Below are 6,602 nucleotides of genomic sequence, written 5' to 3'. Positions count from 1 at the left end.
GACATAATATTCAAGAACTAATTAACTAAAGAATAGAAGAACTGATTTTTTTTTAGAAAATGTTTACTAATCCGGGTTTCGAATTTCGAGAATGTCATACGAATTCCGCGTATATAATCTTATTGCAATCTCGTCGTTTCGGAACTCACCGCGAACGGGTGAACACTGCGTAAACAATGTCGTAAACAATGCTCGACCTCACTTTGACGGGCACTGCGACGCGTCGCGCGGCACTGACGCTCGCATCTGTCAAAAAAGCGGAAGAGGCTCGCGATCTCTGTCGTGCCGCCGCTGCCACCCACGGGCTACCTCCGTTTCTGCCAAGAAGAGACGTTGATTTTCCACAGCGTAGCGGAGAAATCCCCACCGCGATCTCCGGTCAGTCGATCAGTTGCAGCAGCGCGCGCGCTCCTTTAATGGCACTTTTATTTTTCCGATCGAGCGACTACCATCTCGAGCGGTGTCGTTCGCATTTTCTTTAACGACCTCGTGGAAGTTTCCAACGTTGTGTAGTGGATCTCCGATCATAATAGAACGAAAATTAATTTCACAGCGAAAAGTGCGAAAGAAAAATTCGAATGCTTTGAGACCGCTAACTTACAATTAGCCGGCTTATGAAACTGCGTGGAGAAACGCTTCGACTAGATTTTCGCGCTCGAGCGAAAAAGAAAAACTTTTGCGTTGGCGTGGAAAATGAGCGATAGACGCTTTAGTAATGCATTGGCGATGCAATTTGTTTCTCTTCTTGGAAAAAAGCGCGAGGAGCATTCTAATGACGTTTCGAGTATAAATCGATATGGAGCATATGAAGAGGAAAAAAAGAGGAATGCATCCGGAAAAATGCGTTCTGTCTGGTAGATCGCGATCGGCTCGAATATCGCGTCGAAACGACTGAGCTCGTGAATCGGCCGCTTCCTCATTATATAAGCTCGTAAGGCCAAGGTCGCCCTTGTTCCCTGCGCCGGTAATGGATGCACACCGATTCCTGCTTGCAACGACCTATCTTTAGCACGGCGCGCTCTAGTTTGGCATAAAACTAGACGCGTAATATAGGGTGACGCATAATACGCGATGAGGACGAGTGGGGGTGGCTGACAGTAAATTTTTGTTTGCGAAATTCGATGGGAAAGAGAGATATCGCGTTCGCGTGAACACCTTTCTGTGTATATCCGCGAAATAGAAAAAAATGTATTCACACTGAAAGAGAACTGTATTTGGTATTTGTGATAATTGTAAAATAATTATGCTTAAATAAACTCTTTATATATAGTTATTACTATTATAATGTTACACTAAGAATTCCAGTTCGGTTGACTCAATCAAACAAATCCTTAGTCGACGCGATGAAATAATAAAAGATTTGGTTATTGTAAAATTTTACTTGTATTATCAGAAACAAGTATAAAAATGTTGTAATAATCAAACTTTTTACTTCTAAACTAAACCAAGGATTTGTTTATCAAACAAGAGATTAGTTGATTCAACCAAATGGAATTTTTTAATGTAGTAATAATAATAATATTTATAATTCTATCAAAAAATATTATATATAGTTGGCTAAAAAATAACTACAAATTATGATTAAATTATGATAAAATTGTAATCATTTTCTTTCTGACAGTGTACGTGAGAGTTGTATTTAATTTAACCTTTACAAGACGGGAAAACTACACGATAGTGGCGCTAAAAAATCCATATCATATTTTAAGGCAAGAAATACAATGGCACAATGAATTATTACAAATCTTATTCAAGGAAATGCTATAAAATTTCGAAAATAGACATCTTTCCTCTAAAAGCCATAGATAAATAGATTATTTTTCTAATAAAATAACATTAATAAATGCGATGCATTCTCCTTACCTTTGTCAATAATAATGATATACCTCTGTAACATCTGCAAAAGACCATTGTTAATTAATTAGTTGAAGAACTTTGAAGAAGTAACAATTTTGTCGTCAATAAATGTATATCGTTCTAGAAAATAATTTGATAGAGAAGTTCTCTGTGGTTTAGAGAACGTCACGGTCGGATCTGGACATTTAGCGTCAGATAGCTAACGATGCGAATCAATATTTAACGAACCGTCACGATTAAATCATGACAGATCTTTTCCACAATTTGTCAGCTCGAGGTTGATTCTTACCGATCGAACTCTGTCCACACCTTCGGCCTCTTTTTTTCACCCCTCTGCAAAAATGCCCGCGCCCTTTCGTGCCCCACCCTGGGCACCGTGTTAACCGTGTACCTACTTGCGTTCCTTCCCTGCGTAGCCTACGGCACCGCGTGATCGGTCCACACCTGCGTCAATCCGCTACTACGCCCCGCGAAAATGGTAACGCTCTTCGGGCCGCCAAGGTCTCTCGTTGACGACGACGTCGAGGCCCTCCTCGTCTCTCGGTCGCCTTCTCCTTTTCCTCTTCTTCTTACTTCTGCTTCTGTCTCGATCCCTCTCGAGCAACTGCATTTACGACGTACGTATACGCGGTGCACACGCTAGCGTGACGAAATGCATACCGTTTCAAAACGCCGTTTCAAACGTCTCTTCTACCCTGTCCTCTTCCGTGTACGCGGAAAGAACAATATGTTGCTTAAATATTAAAGGATTTCAGGTAGATGCAGGTAGATCTGTAAATAATTGTGTTGGACAATCAAAATAATTATGAAGGAAATTCAAGTACAATAATCAACGCTACAAAAAGTTTTGACATTTTAACAACCAGTTAAACCACCAGTTTGGGCGTTTTGCATAATTATTTTGACAGTTCAATAAAATTACTTTCCCACTTTTCTCTCACATATATGAAAAGAATGATTTTGCTTAAATATTAAAAAATTTAAGTAGACACACACACACACACACACACACACACACACACACACACACACACACACACACATATGAAAATAATTTTGTTGGACGATCAAAATAATTATATAGGAAATTCAAGCATAAACAATGCTACAAAAAGTTTTGACATTCTTGAAGCAACTTCGAGCGTTCTGCATAATTATTTTGACAATCCAAAATTATTTTCAGATCTGTATCTACCTAAGTTTCTTAATATTTTATTAAAATCATTCTTTATACATGTCGATTTTTAATTTCTATACGAATCGTCGATTTCAAAATCTCATGGCAAGTACAAATAAAAATACATGAATCTTCAAACTTTCAGCAAATTCGATTTCTGCTATATGTGTATTTTTCTAACGTTTCGAGCAGAGTTGGCAATGTTCAATCTCCTTGGCAAAGCGGAAAAGAGAAAATTTATGAAGATACGAAATATTATTGCGGCAGTGGACTTGAACTTGTAGGTATATTTGTCGACCGTTTTGCAATCGACTTTTCTCCCGAGGCACATTTTCCGCGACATTGAACATCTTGATCTTCAAACTTAAAATTAAACACGACAAGCAATTTTCAACGTCTTAATCTTTGTTTTTTTTTCTCACTGATGAGGTCTCAAATATTTGAGCCAAGTAAAGTATTGTAAGATTCTTAAAGGACTAATTGATTAAGTTTATTATAAAATTATTTAATCTTCGCACACACTTATTCTCATAGTCTCCTCGTCTGTTACAATTTGGTGAACTCTGAGAGTCCTTACATTATTAATATTACTTAAAATTAAAATTTTTATGGAATCAGTTACATTTCTTTAAATTAATGTTGATATTTCATTATCTATTGCATCGATATTTTAAATTAAATTTAAAAAATCGGTCAAAATAGTAGAAAAGTCTATTATTAAAATTCAATTTGGTTCTAACATTTATAAACACAGAAAATTTAGTTAAATAATTTGATTTATATATTAACTTTTTAAATAAACCTGTCAAAATTAATTTTGAACACAGAGTAGATCAATTATTTTCTTGTTGTATCGAACTACGTCATATAAAAATTATGAGAACATTAATATAGATACGTAACTTCTCATAAGAAACTAATTACGATGAGACGACAAAGTGTAGCAGTATGTATGTTATTATATAGTCAGTACATCGATAACTCGCGCTACGTGTGTACCACGATACGCATTTAATACGTTATGCAATGTCACGGCTTAGTCCAGAAATGCGCATTACATCATACAACCTACGGAGGTCTGATTACACTTTAGGAAGAGTATATAATTGATGAACGAACGCATGTTTTTCATTTACGTGTTTTTTATTTGCCATTAGCTCAATTAAATCATCATACGTGCTTTATAGAAGATGAGCCGCACGCGAACTAGTCAAGAATTACGGAGAAAAACAAAATAACATGATAATTTGATGTTACGGATGTCAGGAATTTTCTTGAAAATTGCGTGACATTTAACTCTTTCACTGTAATTTATGGCAGGCAAATTAATCGTTCCCCATAATGATTAATCTTATCTGTCTAATATAACCGAACATATGTTAACGGGACAACAAAATTGGCACGAATAAAAAAGATAAAAAAATTCAGATGTGAAAAAAGTCAGCGGCTGTGTACAGCAGAAAAAGTTGTTTTATAACTGTTATAAGATTCTTTAATACACGACTCTTATTCTTAATCTCTCTCTCTCTCTCTCTCTCTCTCTCTCTCTCTCTCTCTAAATATAAACCAATTAAAGAATCTCTACAACAGCTGCAAAGCTTTTTCTATTGAATATGCAGCCATTGTTATATCACGAGATTTCACAAATCTTTTTAAACACGTCCATTTCGAATAAACTTTACTTCAGGAGAAATCAGCTCGAAGCTTAATCGAATCCAATGAAGTACTCGGCGTGATTAAAGGTACAAAAATCGCGCCCGCGCATTTTATACGCCTCGCGGCGTCTGTCCATCGATCCATCTATCCATCTACCTATCCATTCGTCTACTTTGCCCATCCAAGCCGAATGCCAAAGACGATGCGTCGTCATCGGGGGACCGGCAGTCTCGCGCGGGCTGTCGTCCGCGACGCATGCGGTTCCGTGTTCGTTCATTCCGTTTGTTCATTCTCTCGCTACCGCCGACACGATCGTTCCTGCAAATCGAGCTCCGCGCAATCCTCGACTCTGCGATGATCAACCGCATCTCTGTGATGTCGCGCGAGCAACTCCGTGAGTACACGCGAAATCGATGGTCCGCAACGATCGAACCGCAACGATCGAGATATCTCGGCCGAATTGTTAATGAGACAACGATCGGTGGCTGTCATTTATCCCATAGAGTCGTTATTTATCTTTTACGCGATGTATGAATTCTTGATTTGTCCTTCTCGTACGATTGATTTTCCTCAGTTGAAAAACAACGCGGATCTCTGTTATGAAATTATTTAATAATATAGATTGTATATTTATATAATAGAATATTAATATATGTGAAAATTACTACTTAAACACCTGCTTTATTTTTTATTAAATTGTTAAAAGATTGCTGACTTAAAATCGGTATTGTTTAAAATATTTTTTTTCAATAATCCTAACAGCTCAATACTATTGTGTGTATTCATTATAATATTATTGTGCAATATGAGATTATACATTCAATCTCATAATATGTAATCGATTGGTATCAGAGATTTTAAAGAATGTCTCAGAATCTCTCTATAACATCCTGTGTATGATTTAAATGTTTTTAAATAAAAAATTGATTGTTATATTTTGTACTGTGAGAGAGAGAGAGAGAGAGAGAGAGAGAGAGAGAGAGAGAGAAATAGTATTAAAAGTAGTAGTCAAAAAATGATAATATATAATATAAAAATAGTAATATTGTTTTTAAGCCACTTGGGATAATAATAGATAGTAATAGAGAAGATATATATATATACATATAGCATGTGTCCCTCTTTCGGTGATCCGGGAAAAAGAGAGACAATAATAAAAAAAGAAGCAGGTTGCAATTTCTTGTATGCAGGGTTCTGATCGAGGGCAGCCGGAAGGAGAGTGCAACTGGCGGAAAAATGGATTCTCACGACGGTAGCGCGAGGTTCCCCCCTCGCGAACCGCGGCTAGATTTACGTGGGACGCCACGAGCCATAATCACGGCAGGTGGGTAGAGCCGAACAGGTATTTGGAGCGCGACAGACAGGCGGGCGAGCTCTCCGATGCTGCGGCGCGTAAAAATGCGAGCGAGCGAGCGAGCGAGCGGACGCGCGACGACGCCGCGGTTTCGTACCCGTGACGGTGAATTTCTAAACAAATTAAATTAGCGGCGATTAGGTCAGAAGGTCACCCACTTAGCGAAAACCAAGGTCAGCGGCAGCCGGAAAAATTTCGCGGGGTGCTCGACTGTTCGCAAAGAGCGAGTGATTCGGTTGTGCAAGAAATTGATCAATTGAAATGTCATGGAGAAGGACGGTTTTGCTGCACATTGTTACTGTAAATTCATATCATAATATCAAATTATACTCAGTTTGAGTTATTTTTAATCATTTCTCTATTAGTCACTACTGAATATATTCTATTCAATGAAGCGTTAATTTGATTAAAATAAAGTTAAATAATTTAACTCAAGAAAATATATTAAATTTTATTCAAATTCAGTTTATTATTTACTAAATGCATATGTTAATATGACGATGTTTATTTTCAATAAACTAACCACAGAAATAGGTTAATGTATGTATATTTTGATAT

General features: G+C 37.2%; 2 protein-coding genes across 9 annotated transcripts in view; one reads left to right on the top strand and one right to left on the bottom strand.

Moving 5' to 3' along the window:
* LOC108749945 (chondroadherin-like protein) overlaps nucleotides 1-2,374 on the bottom strand; it is a 17,787-nt gene extending 15,413 nt beyond the window's left edge. The window contains exons 1-2 of one of the 5 annotated variants that reach the window (XM_018489044.1): nucleotides 2,147-2,374; nucleotides 1,864-1,897 (exon numbers count right to left, since the gene is read on the bottom strand). The gene's annotated coding sequence lies outside the window, so the exon portion shown is untranslated. Of the gene's footprint in view, nucleotides 1-149; nucleotides 519-601; nucleotides 1,193-1,863; nucleotides 1,898-2,146 lie in introns of those variants that run through there. The other 4 variants (XM_018489017.1, XM_018489027.1, XM_018489033.1 and 1 more) reach the window with 4 other exon arrangements.
* Nucleotides 1-6,602, top strand: part of LOC108749916 (cytospin-A-like) — a 60,949-nt gene that overhangs the window by 7,717 nt on the left and 46,630 nt on the right. The window contains exons 1-2 of one of the 4 annotated variants that reach the window (XM_018488966.1): nucleotides 4,934-5,084; nucleotides 5,881-6,014. The exons of the other annotated variants lie outside the window; for them this stretch is intronic. The gene's annotated coding sequence lies outside the window, so the exon portion shown is untranslated. Of the gene's footprint in view, nucleotides 1-4,933; nucleotides 5,085-5,880; nucleotides 6,015-6,602 lie in introns of those variants that run through there. 4 annotated transcript variants of the gene reach the window in all.

The sequence above is a fragment of the Trachymyrmex septentrionalis genome, unplaced genomic scaffold (genome assembly GCF_001594115.1).
Source record: "Trachymyrmex septentrionalis isolate Tsep2-gDNA-1 unplaced genomic scaffold, Tsep1.0 scaffold11, whole genome shotgun sequence".
NCBI lineage: Eukaryota > Metazoa > Arthropoda > Insecta > Hymenoptera > Formicidae > Trachymyrmex > Trachymyrmex septentrionalis.
Note: the sequence above shows the minus strand (reverse complement) of the source record. Positions and strands in the feature narration are given on the sequence as shown.